The 17,418-nt window shown below is 42.2% G+C and overlaps 1 protein-coding gene across 10 annotated transcripts in view; it reads left to right on the top strand.

The window, feature by feature from the left end:
• The window catches only part of CALD1 (caldesmon 1), a 284,763-nt gene that overhangs the window by 101,598 nt on the left and 165,747 nt on the right, over positions 1-17,418 (top strand). For all 10 annotated transcript variants that reach the window (XM_061638523.1, XM_061638519.1, XM_061638524.1 and 7 more), the window contains exon 2: positions 6,588-6,692. The gene's annotated coding sequence lies outside the window, so the exon portion shown is untranslated. The remainder of the gene's footprint in view (positions 1-6,587; positions 6,693-17,418) is intronic.

Genomic DNA, 17,418 nt, shown 5'->3' with positions numbered 1-17,418 from the left:
CTCCATGCAGAGCCTCCATGTGACAATTGCTCTCTGTAACAAGCTGTACTGTTTAGGGTTTCCCTCCAAAATGCACGTAGGCCTTGATTCACACCAATAACCCTACAGAGTAAAGTACACAAGTAAACGTCTTTATGGATGCTGAGTTCCTGTTGTTCACCCATTGTGTGACCCTCAGTTGAGCACTGCATGATATGGGACATATTCACACCATGCATTTATTGCACTATTATTTCACTATGAACAGTCATGGCTTCTCCCAAAGAATCCTGGGAAAGGTAGTTTGTGAAGGGTGCTGAGAGTTGTTAGGAGATCCTTGTCCCCCTCACAAAGCTACAATTGCCAGTGTGGTTTAACAGGCAGTCCCTGCTTCAGGCGGCAGTTGCTGGGGTACAGACAGGGAATGGTGACCAGATACTGGAGGCCATGTGGTATGTGTGCTAGGCTCTTGCCTTCAGGTGCAGAGGAGGATACTGTCCCGTCATCAGCACTGAAGCAAGACTCAGCTACCAGTCTGGTTAGCTTCTGTACATGGAAAGGGGTCAGGAGGTGGACGCTATCTTGTTCTTTGCATCAGGCAGCAATCAGTCTTGGGCTGGCTCTGTTTCATTGCAGAGGAGAGAGGAACCACAGGAAATGGCAAACTTATAATTTGCAGCTTGAATGGCATAGCTGTGCATTCGTAGTACAACTGTAACAAATGTGAGAACTGATCACTGTGCCCTTGCTCATTAAGCATGCATATGCCTAATTTCAATTTACCTTCGGTAAGGTGGTAAGAGAACCAGTGTGGTGTAGTGGTTAAGGTGTTGGACTATGACCTGGGAGACCAGGGTTCAAATCCCCACACAGCCACGAAGTGCACTGGGTGACCTTGGGCCAGTCACTGCCTCTCAGCCTCATGAAAACCCTATTCGTAGGGTCACCATAAGTCGGAATCGACTTGAAGGCAGTACATTTACATTTTTTTTTTTTCAATAATTTTTATTCAGATTTTCATAAAACATACAAGACAAAATCATAAAACATTCAAAGACAAAAAACAAAATCAAAAATAGTTAAACAAAAAGAAAAAAAGAAAAGAAGAAAAAAAAAAAAATAAAAAATAAAGAGTAAAATATTGACTTCCCATTTGTCAAAGATCAAATCAGTTATAAGTCTATAATATATAGCAATCCTGTCTCTTAAGTCATATTATAAAATCACTTTCCTCCAGTAGTTATCTTACTTAATCATCAAATCTCATAAACATTACTTTATTCTTTCCACAAAAAGTCAAAGAGAGGTTTCAATTCTTTAAGAAATATATCTATCAATTTTTTTTTTTCCAGATAAGCATATCGATTAATCCATCTCATTACTAATTATGATAATCTTATTGTCATAACCATAGTCAAAATAAACATTTCAATTAATCCATCACATCAGAATCTGTTAGGTTCAGTAATTTCAGTAGCCATTGTTCTATTATCTCTATTAGTTCCATTTTCCATCTTCCATCTTCAGTAGTCTTGTTAAGTCCAGTAATTTCAATATCCAATCTTCCATTATCAGTATTCCATAATAATCTTGCTGTCAAAGCCATAGTCATATAATAAGAGTCTGATGGGAATTACCTCTATCCCAAATATTTTCTTGCCATCCATTCTGAATAAGTTGCTGAAATACTGCTGTAAAATCATATCTCTGTTCTTTTTTTCAAAATACACTGGGTCATCTCTTAAAAGTTTTTCCATTGTCACATGGCTGCAGTTAATTCCATAGATTTTCTCTATATTGGGCTCCATCACATCATTCCAGTCCAGAAGATAATCCATGCCATTGATAACTTTATCTCTAGAGTCTTCATTAATTTCTTCAGAGATAACATTGAGTTCCAAACAATAGATTTTATTTCTAAAGTCCATAGACTCCAAATCTTGTTCCTGTTCCACGTTTGTTCCAATCTCCGGGATCTCCTCTCTCACAGGGACCCCTATTCCAGTCTCCAGGGTCTCCTCTCTCACAGGGACCCCTGTTCCAATCTCCGGGGTCTCCTCTCTCACAGGGACCCCTTCCAGGGTCACCTCTCTCACAGGGACCCTTATATCTTTAATCTCCTGCTTCATTTTACTCAATTCAATTTTCGTTATCTCAATCTCATCCATTATTTTCTGAAACATAGTTATTTCCAGATTCTCAGCCACTTTCTTAATTGCCATTTTAAAAGAAAAATATAGGAAAACCACTTCTTATTTCAGCAACAATTGGGTTAATACTCCAAACTTGGTGACATCACAGTATAAACAGAGCAGACAGCCTTATCTCTCCAATAGTTAAGTAAACAAAATGCAGTTCCCAGGATCGAAACAATTAATGGCAATCGTCAAGAAACAGATTCGTCAAAATAAAATAGACCAAAAAGAGAGTAGTCTCAAAACAGTATAATATTTTTCAAAATAAAAATCTGGAATAGAAATCCCTCTTCTGTGTGTATCTTTAGAATGCAAATCCAGGACATTTACATTTTTAAGGTAGTAAGAGACCAGAAATATTCAACTCCCCAAGAGAACAAACTTTACATTTCCTCCTTCTAGTCCTCCTCAGAGGGACTCAGCCCTATTGAGCTAAACCAAAGGCATTCATGGGGGTTACACATGCATCACAGCAGAAGATATTTCTCTTGTGGCTGCACCCCTGATCTCTGAAAGGAAGAGCACTCAGAGAAGAGCCTTAGATTAAGATTTAATGTGCTGGGGGTGCTTACTAACCTTGGTGGTTGTGTTCTGTTCCCACAGAGGCAGTATGCTTCTGAATACCAGTTGCTGGCAATCAGAAGAGGGGAGAGCACTGTTGCCCTCATGCCCAGACTTCCCAAAAGCATCTGGTTGGCCACTGTGAGAGCAGGATGCTGAACTAGATGGGCCCTGGCCTCATCTAGCAGGGCTCATGTGTTCTTCATAAGTGAGAAGATAGTGATTTTATGACATCTTAGCACAAATGGCCTCGTTAAACCTGCTTTAAGGGCCAAACTACATGTGATCTGACCCAAGGCATTTTTCTGTGTGAGGCAAAGGAACAAGATGGTATGCCCTCATTCTATGCACAGAACCTGATTAGACTGCCAACACTGGCTACAGAACAGCACCCTCAACCGCACCTGAGGGCAGCAGACAGGCCACATTGTACACACAGCTCTGCTCTCCTCCTCCTGCTCCCTGCTGCTGTGTACCTCCCAGCACCTCCCACCTGAGGCAGCTGCCTCACTCCTGTCACATCCACACCACATGCTGAAAGCACACTTAAAGCACATGGCTTCCCCCACAAAGAATCCTGGGAACTGTAGTTTACCCCCCCACAGAGCTACAATTCCCAGCACCCTTAACAAATGACAGTTCCAAGGTTCTTTGGGGATGTGACCTCTGCTGAAGTTTAGGTCCAACCCTGCCCCAAAGCTCCTACTAGAGTCAGAGAGAGAAAAACAGCAGCAGTAACAGCAGAAACTAGCATTGTCCTTGTCTTTAACCCCCTTTTGGGGGCTAACAGCAGTCTTGGGAAGGGGAATTTCCATTAGGGAAAGAGTAATACCCTCCCTTCTGGTGTGGGCCTAATCTAAACCAGCCCCTCATGGTTGATTTTAATGTTTAAAAATAGATATTGGATTATCCACTCATAAATCTCCTTTGCCATGTGTAGTTTGGTCTTTAGCAACGTCTGTCTAAATAGAGGACAAAGATGGAGGGGTGGGGAGATGGAAAACCGGTCAACCTGAATAAACAAACTCTTGGACAAGGTGATGCATTTTATCATTGACAACTGGCTGGTATCTTTAATACTAGTCTTTTGAAATCTAGTATTATTTCATCAAGGACCTTAACAAGTTAAAGTTATTGAAAGCAATACTTAGCTATAATTTCCCATCTACCGTGACTTCATGGGAAAAGGGAGGGGGACCCCCCACACCATAAATCTTAAATGACTTCACAACGACAGTGTTTTAAAATGAAAACTGTACAAAGAAAGCTGTCCAATTTTGGCAGTAGCGAGGTCCCAAGTCAGTTGCTACGATTTCGTTAATTATTTTTCTTTAAATTATCCATAACCATAAACAGCTCCCAATCTTTCTGACTGAGAGGAAATGGCAACATCTTTAACAAAAGTAGTGTGGCTTGAATAAACGTCGTCCTCTCCAAAGCAGTAGCTGTGCTCTTTTGGCTGCTGGAGCCTGAAAAAAGATGAAAGGGTTGGGGAGGATTCTCAGACTGGCCTCGGCAGAGGTTTGGCAGGAAAGGTGAGCGCTTTCACCTTGCAAGGCTAGCTGCCAATATCTGGCTGGTGGAGATGGAGATGGCAAATCTGTCCGTTTTGATTTTTCTCCATTTCTCATTTTTTTCCAATCTTAAATTCAGTTCTCAATATTTCTTCAGCAGTTCGCTTTTTTTAAAAAAAAGTCCTAATGCAGGGGTGGCGAACCTTTGGCACTCCAGATGTTACTGAACCACAACTCCCATCATCCCTGCCCATGGGCCATGCTTGCTGGGGATGATGGGACTTGTAGTTCAGCAACATCTGGAGTGCCAAAGGTTCGCCACTCCTGTCCTAATGAAAATTTCAATATAGAAAGAAAATGCTTTCTTTATATATGAATGGAGTATATGGGAATATAGGGATCTGCCTTATATTGAATCAGGCCATTGGTCCATCTAGCTCAGCATTGCAACGGCCCTCTAGGTTTCTCTCCCAGGCAGCGGTGGCTGGTAGACATGTCAGTGGGGCAGATCGTCTAAATAGGTTCAGCACCATGGACAGCTCCTTGAAAGTTCAGCTAAAACCAGGGTGGATTCTACTACTCCACTGACAGGGAGCCACCAGCTGCCACTGCCAGCCCTCCCTGGAGATGCTGAGGGTTGAACCTTCCTGCATAGAAAGCAGATGCTTTACCTCTGAGCTACAGCCCTTCCCCAGCTGCCCTGTTATGGCTAGTTTGGCCCTGACAAAAGCTGTAGAAACTGAATCCATATTGCATACTACATATAGCAGCTATATATATTTCTAGATAACCCTTTTCACTTTACTGTATGTAATTGCAAATGATGAGCATGAACCAAAGCTCTGCTTATCAGGGCTTCTCTTTTATGAAGATAACTGCCCCGCACATGCATAAGGGTTATCTTAAAGAAGCCCCCTTCCCTAGATACCCTGCGTGTGTATTGGTGCCATCATGCATGCATTGGAGCTGCTGGAGTGTGTCTGGCTTGTGTAACTTCCTGAACATGAAACAACAGTGCAATGGTGCCTTCATTCCTTTTCGGTGGGGTTGTGTAACAAAGCAAGGAAGTTCTGCTTGGACTGTATGTTGGAAGTACAACAGTAGGGGCAATTCAGTCAGTAGCTAGAGGGGATAATTCTGTTATTGGTCTGGATGACAGCAGGCTCTGACGGTCTGGATGACAGCAGGCTCTGACTGGCTGGAGTTTCTGGTCAGTTGAGTTAGCTGTCAGTGGGGAAGATTGTTGAGATTTGATAGACTGGAGTCGTTGGAGGGAATCATAGAATAGTACAATTGGAAGGGCCCTGTAATGCCATCAACTCCAACCCCCTGCTCAATGCAGGAATCCAAGTTAAACCGTACTCAACAGGTGGATATCCAGCTGCCTCTTGAATGCCTCCAGTGTTGGAGAGCCCACCACTTTCTCTAGGAAGTTGGGTCCATTGTCATACTATTCTAACAGGATGTTTTTCCTGATGTTCAGTTGAAATCTGGCTTCCTGTAACATGAACCCCTTATTCCATGTCCTGCAGTCTAGGATGATCAAGAAGAAATTCTGGCCCTCCTCTGTGCGACAACCAACTTGTAAGGCTAGGAGCTGCCATACTGAGTTATACCACTTGTCCATCAGGTCATTAATCCAGGAGTGAGGACCATCTCTCTTCATAGGGCTTTGTTTCCAGTCTTCTGATCATCCTTGTTGCCCTCGTCTGAACCTGTTCCAGTTTTTCTGCATCCTTCTTAAAGTGTGGTGTCCAGAACTGGATACAATACTCAAGATGAGGCCTAACCAGTGCAAAATAGAGGGGAACTAGTACTTCACGTGATTTAGAAACATGGTCACTTCCCCCCAGAGTTCCCATATCCACCACTTCATCCTCTAAATTATCTCTGTTGGTTAGAATCAAGTCAAGGATAGCTGATCCTCTAGTTCCTTCCTCCACTTTCTCTAGGGGAAAGTTATCAGCAACACAGGTCAGAAATTTCTTGTAGGGGCCATGTTTGGCAGAATTTGGCTCCCAATAGATATTGGGATAATTGAAGTCCCCCATTACTACTACATCATGCTTCCTTGAAACATTGGCAATTTGCTTTTCACAAGTTCCATTCTCATCTTCTCCTTGAAGAAATTGTGGTTCTGAAGGAGTTTTCCCGTGTAAGTCTGACCTAAGAAAGACAAACCTCTCTGTTTATTGCTCCTGATATTACATACTCTGTCCTTGTTCAGTTTGTTATCAGGAAAGTATTATAACTTTTTCTCTCTGGACTCCATCTGCTTTATTCCAGTCACTCTGCTAACACTGAACTCTTCACCTCTCAAATTCTTCTCTTTTCACAGGTATTGCCTACGCAGGGGATAGAACCATCCCTCTACATTAATCGCAGCCTCCAGTCTCTGGCACGTGACTAACTAGGTTTGAAGTGTCTACCCAGTTAGGTCTATGTGAGTATGACTGATGACCTTTTTGAAATTCATGCTACTTTTGCACTGTGTTTGACGCATCCCCACTTTCCTTATATATACTACAACAACAACAGATTGTAGAAAAAAATTACCTTTTATTGGTGTTAGTAACTCTGCTTTGTGAGAAGAAAATTTCAAATTCTGCACTGACAAAATCTACATTTCTCTTCATCATCCCCCAGGATAAATCATGCATCCCAGTAGCTCTGAATCATAGACTCAGAATCATAGAGTTGGTTGAGACTTGGGTGTGTGTGTGTCACCTAATCCAACCCTCTGTTCAGTGGAAGAGCTAAAATGCAACTCCAGCCTTTGATTAAACACTCTGGCGGAAGAGAGCCCATGACCTCCATTGTTACTGTTAGGAGGTTTCTCCTAATATTTAGCCAAAATCTGCTGCCCTGCAATTTCCAAGCATTGGTTCTAGTCCTGCCCTGTGGAGCAAGTCTGGTCTACCTTGTGTGTGATTGCCCTTTAGCTACTTGAGGACTGTGATCATCTCACCTTAACCTTCTCTTTTCCAAGCTAGAACAAGCATCACTTTTACTACTGCATATGGCAATAGTGTTTGCAGTGGGTGTAACTGTTGTTACTCCAGAGTAAGAAGGATCTGTCAAGTTTGGTCTCTCGGTTTCTTGTTTTTCCAGTCTTAAATTCAGTTCTCCACATTCCTGCAGTAATTTATGTTTTTTTTTAAATCCTCAGCATGTTGAAAATTCTTCAGCATTGTAGTGTTTATTTCTCCAAATAAACACTTTTTTCTATACAGTTGTGAAATGTACCCATTTTTGCAAGCAATTTCTTCTAATATAATGCATTTTGTATGTTATTTTCACTAATATATTCATTTTTATGCACACTTTTGGAAACATTCTTTTATTTATTTATTTTTATTTATTTATTTCATTTCATTTTTAAACCGCCCATAGCTAGTAGCTCTCTGGGCAGTGTACAAAACAGAGTTAAAATACCATGTCACAATAAAATCCGATTCAAATAACAGGAAAATTTAAAACATTAAGATGAACAATTAACATTAAACATTAAAACATTAAACATTTGCTGGAGAACTGCATTGCAAAATTCAGATACGTGCAAAATTCAAAGGATGGTAGTGTTTTGGTTCTCAAATTGTTTAGGAAAGTATGAATGTGATAGATTCGGCTTTAAATGCAAACTGAATTGAATTTCTCCACTGCCATCCCTACTCCAGGTTTTCCCTTGGCAAAGATGTAAAATGTGAATAAAAAACCAGTGTCCTTCACCTTGGACAGCTCCTTGAAAGTTTGGACTAAGACCCAGAGTGGATTCACTGCCCCACTGACATCAGAGTCAGCAGCCTCCACTGATGAGGACCCCTTTTTAGAAAAATTGCAAACTGAGGTGGAAATGTGGAGAGCTGAACTTAAGATTGGAAAAATGAGTAACTGAGAGAAACAGAAACTGACAGAGTCAACCATCCCTACCCGTATCTCCCTTTAGTCCCAGCTGGGGCAGATGGCAGTTGCCATCTAAATTGTTTGGAGGGCCCCAGGTTGCCAAAGGGTATCCTAAAGCAGGTTTTATTGGAGAACATCCTTTTCCACCAAGCTAGAGTCCCTCATTACAAGCGCTGTTTGCTTGTCAGATACTTGCAAAACGTTAGCATTATAATAATTATTATAATAAAAGAACAGTGGATTCCCCCACCACACTATAAATGATGTATTATTAAGGTTCCCACATTTTTTTAAAAAAAATTATACAAGATTCCCTCAAGTTGGATTTTTGAACTTTTCTGGGGATGAGAAAAGCTGTTATGCATCATCCACCATTAAGCTTACCTTGTAAAGTTTGATTCAAAATAAGACTGACTCTTGAAGCAGGGATGATTCAAATAAACTGTGACTTTATGATACCAGCTGCTCCTCTGTCAGCCAAAGAAGGCACGTAACTTGAACAGAGCATATTATTGAAGGCAGCATTACCTTCTCTGAAATATTTGAGCCTTAGGCAATTTCTTTTTAGTCTTCCTGAGGAGCGTGAAATGTGTAGTCTGGAACCTTTTTGTAGGGTTTTGAATCTAAGGTTTGACACTAGAACAGGGGTAGCCAACATGGTACCCTCCAGATGTTGTTGTACTCCAGTTCCCATCATTTCCAGCCAACATGGCCAATCGGTCAGGGATGATGGGAGTTGTAGTCCAACAACATCTACACAGAGAGTACCCTGTTGACTACTGCTGTCATGGAAGATAGGCACCATGGTCAGTTTGCAAATGAGGGTTGTGTGAAATCTGCCTCATTGTTTTCAGGAATATTTCTGGCTTCCTTCATACTGGCAACATGTGCTTGGGATGTTTATCTGCAGTTTTTCATTTTCATTTATGTGAATCTCATGCAAATAGATCTGCAGTCAGTTTAAGTGTGCATCACGTTTTGTGATGGCATTGAAATTCGGAACGGTCTTTATGTCTCCAAAATGAACCCCTTCAGCTCAGAAAACCCTGAGCCATTACAAGCCAAGCCCAAATCCTCCCTGAGGTTGCAGCCCAACCTAGGCGCCTAGGAAATGGCTGTATTCTGAGTCAGGCTCATTGGTCCATCTAGATCAGTATTGTCTACACCAGCCTTTCCCAACTAGTGGGCCATCAGATGTTATTGGACCACAACTCCCATCAGCCTCAGCCAGCATTGCCAATAGTCAGGAAAGATGGGGATTGTGGTCCAACAACATCTGGTGGCCCACTAGTTGGGAAACACTGATCTACACTGACTGGCAGCGGCTTTCCAGGGTTTCAAACGGGGGACTTCCCAGCCTTACCTGGCGGTGCTGTGGATTGAACCTGGGGCCATCTGCATGCAAGGCAGACGCTCTGCCAATGAGCGATGCCTCTTTTCCAATTTGTAATGGGCTTCCCCTGGTCCAGCACTCCCTGGCATGGGGGAGCCTTCCTTGCTGCCACACCCCTTCCTTTCCTCAGACTTACCCTTGTGATGAGGAGGGGAGCCCGATGGAAGTGAGGACTTAAGCAGCTATAGAAGCCTCATTTCTAAGGCATGGATGCTACTGCAGACCATCCATTCCTTCAGTAAAGCTTGGGAAATGGAGTTCCCAGCACTCAATGACTTGAATGAAGAGGGGTGCTGAAACGGCCCATGTTTCCACCCATGTGCCTCCCCTGACACTACTTCTGCATTTTCTTCCTGTGGGATACTGAGACCAGAGGTAACCCCCATTGGAAGGGAGATGGATGGCGGGGGGGAGGTTTTGGGGGAGCATAACTTGCAGAGAAAGGTTCATTGCTCCCCCCGCTGTGCCTTAAATTGACTCCCACTTTATGGTAAATCAGTACAACCTGATAGGTCATGCCTCCTTTGCAGTTCCTTTGCCTCTAACATCTGCTTCTGAAATAATGTGAGATGCTTATTCAACTGAGTTTTGCCAAGAAATCCAAAATGGCTCAAGAACATCTTGTTTTCATAAATGCTTTCTTTTGGGGGGGGCGGCGGCGTTATGTCAACAAACACAAGGTTTGTGTGCAACATCCAGAGCATGCAAACTGACCGCAAATCCACATTTTGAATGGATTTTAGAAATGTGACGTAAACACTCCGAGCTCGGTTACTCTTGCCAGTCATAGGCATTCAGAAGCAGAATGCAGAACACCACAGAGGTTACAGTTTTTGCCTATTTTCTTCCTTAGCACAGAGCATCAAGTGTCAGTGGCAGGAATTCTGGTGTACATGTCCTTTGGGAGCTGTACATTTATTCATCTTCTTTAAAAATAACATTTACTCTAAAATATCTAAATGAAGTCCAACTTTATTAAATGAGAGAATACAATTAGATAGCAGACAACATTGTCAGAAAGCTTGCCAGGGCACTTATTTGATCAAACAGAAATGGTACAAGCCAAGTATATGCTAAAGGCTAATGAAGTCCTGTCTTGGGCTTGGACTCACAGTTAAATGCACTTATTAAGGATCTAAGGATTGTCTTCCTAACAGTTTATGTCATCCAACAGTCTGTCTTCAACAGGGATTGAAAATAAAACCGCAGGTACCATAATGCCTTTATACAAACCTATGATGGAACACTCAAGAATGTAAGAAGAGCCTGCTGGATCAGGCCAATGGCCCATCTCATCCAGTATCCTGTTGTCACAGTGGCCAACCAGATGCGCATGGGAAGCCTGCAGGCAGGACCTAAGTGCAAGGGCACTCTCTTCTCCTACGGTTTCCAGAAACTGGTATTTGGAAGCATACTGCCTCTGACTATGGAGGCAAAGCATAGCCATCATGGCTAGTAGCCATTGATAGCCTTATCCTCCATTAATTCATCTAATCCTCTTTTAAAGACTTCCAAGTTGGTGGCCATCACTGCCTTTTGTGGGAGTGAATTCCATAGTTTAAATATGTGCTGTGTGAAGGAGTTCTTTCTTTGTCTGTCCAGCATGCAGCTTCATTGGATGTCCACAAGTTCTAGTGTTATAAGAGAGGGAGAAAAACATTTCTCTGTCCACTTTCTCCATGACATACATAATTCTATACACTTCTGTCATGTCACCTCTGACTCACCTTTTCTCTAAACTAAAAAGCCCCAAATGCTGCAACCTTTCCTCATAAATGAGTCTCTCCATCCCCTTGATCATTTTGGTTGCCCTTTTCTGAACCTTTTCCAGCTCTACGGTATCCTTTTTGAGGTAAGGTGGCCATTTGGACTACTGTGTATAGTTCTGGTTGCCTCACCTCTAGTGGCAGCTGGTGGCAGTGGGGCAATGGAATCTGCTCTGGATTTTAGTCCAAACGTTCAAGGTCAGCTGCATAAAACTCTGGACTAAAACCTGGAGAGGATTCCACTGCCCCACTGACATGGAGCCCACAGCCGCCACTGCTCAGCTAAAAAAGGATACTGCATAGTTGGAAAAGGGCCAGGAAAGGGCAATCGGAGCAATCGGGGTTGTAGCAACTCATTATGAGAAAATGTTACAAAAACTGAGGTTTTTTGTTTAGTTTATTTAAAAAAGGCAAGTAAAGGGGGGACATGCTAGAGTTGTGACAAATTCATGGAGGCTAAGGCTATCAGTGGCTGCTAGCCATGATGGCTAGGCTCTGCCTCCATAGTTGGAGGCAGTATGCTTCCAAACATCCATTGCTGGAAACCACAGGAGGGGAGAGTGCTCTCAGGTCCTGCTTACGGGCTTCCCATGGGCAACTGGTTGGCCACTGTGAAAACAGGACGCTGGACTAGATGGGCCATTGGCCTGATCCAGCAGGCTCTTCTGATATTCATATGTGTATAAAATCATACATGATATGGAGAAAGTGGATAAAGAGATTTTTTCTCCCTCTCTCATCATACTAGTACCTGGGCTTGTCCAATGAAGTGGAATGGTAGAAGATTCAGGATAGATTAAGGGAAGTATTTCTTCACACAGGACAGAGTTAAAACTCTGGAGTTTGCTTCCACAAGATATGGTGGTGGCCGCCAACTCCGACAGTTTTAAAAGATTAGACAGTGGGGGAATGTGGCTACTAATCCTGATGGGTATATGCCACTTTCAGGATAAAAGAGAGCATACCTCTGAAGACCAGTTCCTGGGAACAGCAACCTTCCATAGGCATCTGGTTGGCCATTGTGGTGAAACAGGATGCTAGACTAGATAGGCCTTTAGCATAGGCCCCAGGCTATGGTCTGAAGGCACATAAGGCCAGCACCCTGGATCAGTTGTGGTCAGTGCCTGGATGGGAGACTGCCTGGGAACTGTAAGTAAGTTGCCTTGGCTTTCACTCATGAAAAGAAAGGTGGGGTAGAAATGTAAATAAATAAATAAATAAAATCCATCTGTGCTCTTCTTATGTAACAGTGGCTAGCCATGTACCTGTAAACAGAGGCTTAATGGAGACGGTCATCCGCTGTTCATCCTGAGTATTTTAAGATATGTATTACCCACTCTCACATGTGGCCAAATGCTGGTTGGCAAACTAGTATTCCTCTGAAATTTGCATTTGGATTGGGAGGAAATCCCTCATTGCTGCCAATGGGGGATTTCCTCCCTCAGCAAATGCTAGCCTCAGAAGAGGGAGTTTTCGCTCGCCATGCCTGCTCTGATTTCATTAATTGTGAGGACTCCCTCCTAAGCAAAACAATTTTCATTTTGTATGTTATATGCAAATATGTCTAACAGGCCCTACCATTGGACAGTGAGAAGCCACCTTGGGGCAGATGTAGAGGGCTGGGAAATGAGTGCTTATCTGCTACCCTCAGGTGCGGTGGAAGGTGCTGCTTCATCACCAGCATTGAAGTAAGATTCAACGCTGAGTCCCCATCTGCACTATGTATATAAAGCAGTATTGTACTACTTTAAACAGTCATGGCTTCCCCCACAGAATTCTGGGAACTGTAGTTTGTTATGGGCGGTGAGAGTTAGGAGACTCCTATTCCTCTCATAGAGCTACAGTTCTCAGAGTGGTTTAACACAGAGTGGTTAAAATTCTTCCCAGGGAACTCTGGGAATTGTATCTCTGTGAGGGGAATAGGGGATCTCCTAGCAACTCTCAGAACCCTTAACAAACTACTGTTCCCAGGATTCTTTGGGGGAAGCCATGTCTGTTTAAAGTGGTTATATACATTTTATGTATAAAGTAGCTATATAAAGTAAATATACTGCTTTAAATGTATATGCTGATGCCCCTCCCGCCTGTTTGGCTTCTGTATATGAAATGGCAGAGTTGACATCTTGTTCTTTGCCACAGGGAGCAAAATATCTTGAGACGGCCCTGAACTCAGGTGCAGTTTGGCCCGACATTTCAAACGTCCAACCGCCTTTGAGGGCTCAAATTTAAAATGCCTTCCCAATTATTTGCTTCCTTTTCTAGTGTGGTAGTTCTCAGTTGCAACTTTGAAAAGATTTACAAAGTTAGAAGGTGGCATTGCTTTACGGAGAGGAGAACTGAAACTCAGGAAAGTGAAAGGCATACAAAAGAGTTCTGAATTCCTGTGTACCAGGGCCAAGCTAGCAGTGACAGCGGCAGTTGTGTTTCAACAAATGGGGTTGCCATGGTAAAGTCTAGTTTAGCTCTCAGTCCATTACTGTAGCCACTAGTCCACCTCACCCTTTATCTAGGGTTCATCTTAGTTTTGGAGGAGCGCATTCCAACAAGAAACAAAGGCAGTAAAGAGTCTACTTCAAAGCAAATGGCCTGTCTAAGGAGATAAAGATTGCATTTTTTCCTGACAAAGTTAGTCCTCCCATGATAGGCCTGTAATCAGTGGTTCAGTTAAGAAGTGATAAACTTGAGGAACAACTGAGCAGACCTCTGCCTTGTCTAGCTTTTAAAGCTTTGCTTCAGGGAGTTGAAATCCCCCTGCTTAAATGTCTCTATTTCCAAGTAGGATGAGCGATACAGCAAGCAACTACATAACCTCTGGGAAGTTGCGTATGTATGTGTGTATGTTATGTATGTATGTATGTATGTAATTGTTCTTTGTTGAGGAAAATGCAACAGTTCAATTCTGTTCTGTGCAAATATAATTCAGACAGGTACATTGTTATATGCATTGCAAATAGGATAAGAAGGGCCCTAAATGGTCTGATTTTGCTCATCCAAGAATGGAGCCACTTTCTCAATTAAGCCAAAATATTTTAATCCCCCTAGAGTTCCTTTACCCTCTGCATCTATCTTACACTGGAGACACATTTTTAAGATTTCTTGTGAAAATTATTTTTCTCTCCCCCACCAACTGTACTCTGCGGGGTCAACAGAGTATGTTTTTTCTCAGGCTGAAAAACATCTGAGATACATCAGGTACCTGCAAGCCATAGAAACCCATCACAGAGGGTCTAATGAATCTTGACTGACAGTCAGGCTGGAGAATCCCTTTACAGACAGTGCATACATTCAACATTAAAACAAAGCAAAACGCCTTTTGTACTCTCTGATTTTGCAAGAGAGGCAAGCTGTTCCATTTCATGGCAATTAAAAACATAGTGAGTTAAAAGGGGACTGGTTCCTGCTGGTAGCCTGGCTGTCCAGGGTTTAATCAGAATTACATAAGGAGCGCCCTGCTGGAGCAGGCCAATGGCCGTTCTAGTCCAGCAACCTCTTCTTACGGTGGCCAGCCAGATGACTATGTATTTTTATTGTTTTTGTAAGCTGCCCTGAGGGCAGGATAGAAATCCTCTAAATAAATAAATATTCCAAAGTGTTGGAAACGAGAATCTGGGCATTTAAGGCCATGCTATCTGGCGCCTGTTTAGCTCAATAAGTGGCCCGGATTCCCAGCTTTCATTAAAAAAACAAAGCAAGTCTCTACCCCTTGTGGATCCAGATATACAAGGCAAAATGTGAGTTTTCTGCCCATTTTGTGAGAAATCACCCTATTCTCGTCTTCCATTGTTGTTAGCCAATGAGAAACACCACATCTGTCCTGGGAAAATCAAGAATTTTAGCCTGCCTGCCTGCTGCATATGCAGAATCTAGCAGTTTAGAGATCAATACATGGAATTCCACCCCTTACCCATAGACTTTCTGGTTGAGTCAGCAATTATAAGCAGCCTTCATCTCAATTTCCTCTGTGTCTCAGGGTATGAGTCTTAAGTGGTGAATGCAATGGGAGTGTCTGACTACCATCATGGAGGATGGAAGAAAGGGGTTTGAATCCACCAAATGCTCCCCCCCAGAACAAATAAAAATGTAAAGGCAAGCCTCTCTGTAGAAAAGGCAGAGGTATTAGTATTTGCATTTTTCGGCCCTGCCTCCACCCTGTTAAATGGTGCTTATTCCTAATTAAAGTTGCATTGGTATGCAGCCTTGCTCACCCTGTTGCCTGGCAGAGCTTCCGTTCAGCAATTCAGAAAAGGCGAAAAAGTATTTTTTAATACATTTTCTTCTTCAAAATGACTGGCAGTCATCTCCCCACCAAAGATCACCCTATTTCATTTCATCCCCAGGGATGTATATGTATGTATGTGTGTGTGTAGCCCCCTCCCAAGACCAAGTCCAACAGGAACGGAACAATCCACCCCATTGCTTACTATGCAGTATATTCTGCTCTTGGTGCTACGTGTCTGCTCCCTGGCAGTGGCTGAAATCCCTTATTCCTAATCCCAGAGAAACAGAGGCAAGTTTATAATTTACTGCTGTAGAATGCATTCAGCATGTATTTAGAGAACCCATTTTCTTTATTACTATTTTACATATTCAAAGCCCAAATCTTGTTTTTGCAAGGACTGGGGAGAATTTCCTTTATTTAAAATTTGAAATGAAAATGATTGGTTTGTAGCTATCTTCTTTTACACAACCAAATTTCAAACATTATATATTTTGTCATGTAAACCGCTTTGGGAACTTTTCGTTGAAAAGCAGTATATAAATATTTTTACTACTACTACTCCTAGTTTTGACAGGGCTCCACATACACTGTATGCTCACAATACTCTGAAGTTCAGGAAAACTTTGCCGCACACCAGAGTTCTGTTCTTTCTAGCGGCAGGTTAAATACTCTAAAGATAGAATACATCATTCCTATTTACTTGCTGATCTTCAATTTACTGCTCAGGATAAGCATAAACTTGGATGTCTTCAGGTACTTCAAATTTATGCAGGAGTATAGTCTGGTGTTGCACTGCTTGCTTTGAAGCTAATTAGATAAGATTATTGACTGAACTGATAATATTGAAATCTTGATTTCTATCTGCATTACAGGTTGTAGCATTCATTTCACATTTCCTAATTGTTGCTAAAATAACCTGCCTGGATTTGTGGAACTGGAATATGGCAATCTAACACTTCCCTGTATTTTGCAATGTAGTTCTCCAATCCAAAAATGTGTACCAAAGTTCATATATTAGTGAAAACAACACACAACATACATTATTTTAGGGAAAATTGCTTGCAAAAATGTGGATTTTAGTTAAAACTGCATACCAAAATGTGCTTACTAGGACAGATTTGTACTAAAATGCTGCTGAGTTTGAGTGAGGATTTTCTTTCTAAAACATTCTAAACTGCTGTGGAAATGTGGAGAGATGAATTTAAGATTCGAAAAATGAGAACCTGAGAGAACTGAAACGGACAGATCTGTGCATCCCTAGGACTAATTGAAAGCAACTAAAGCCATTTTTCTGACAAGCAAGAACATAATCATAACAATATTCTAGAGAGAATATGCTTATAGAAGGGAATTTGTGGCAATGTGGCCGTTCTACAAATGGCTACTTGAGATATATATAGAAATAGCTCCTTTCTCACATGAATTGTATGAATTCCTGCAGTTACTGGGAACAGGCCCTGTCCCCAGCTGCTAGTCCTACTCCTAGAATCATGCATGCTGCTACCTATGCATAGGTTTCCATGCAACCCGAACCTGCTATCACACATGGATTTGATTGCATGAGAGCCTTCACATGAGCAGATGCTTATGTAAAGGCTTTCCCTATGCAGACATTCCACACCAAAACATAGGCGGTTAAGGATGTATATGAGTGGCACAAATCAACCCAGCATGGTGTAGCGGAGACAGTGTTTAGGAATGGGGTGAGAATTTGAAGCAGGGTTGCTTGGCTGCGACAGCACTCCTACTTAATGATGGGTGAAAGTGTTGATTTCAGTTTCTCTAATTTTCTCATTTGTCCATACTTAAGTTCACATTTCCACATCAGTTTGTGAATTTCCCCCAAAAAAGTTCTCATGAAAGTGAATAAATATTTTAGTGCAGATTT

Source organism: Rhineura floridana, chromosome 8 (assembly GCF_030035675.1).
Source record: "Rhineura floridana isolate rRhiFlo1 chromosome 8, rRhiFlo1.hap2, whole genome shotgun sequence".
NCBI classification, from domain to species: Eukaryota; Metazoa; Chordata; class Lepidosauria; order Squamata; family Rhineuridae; genus Rhineura; species Rhineura floridana.
This window is presented reverse-complemented; position numbering and strand designations above follow the sequence as displayed.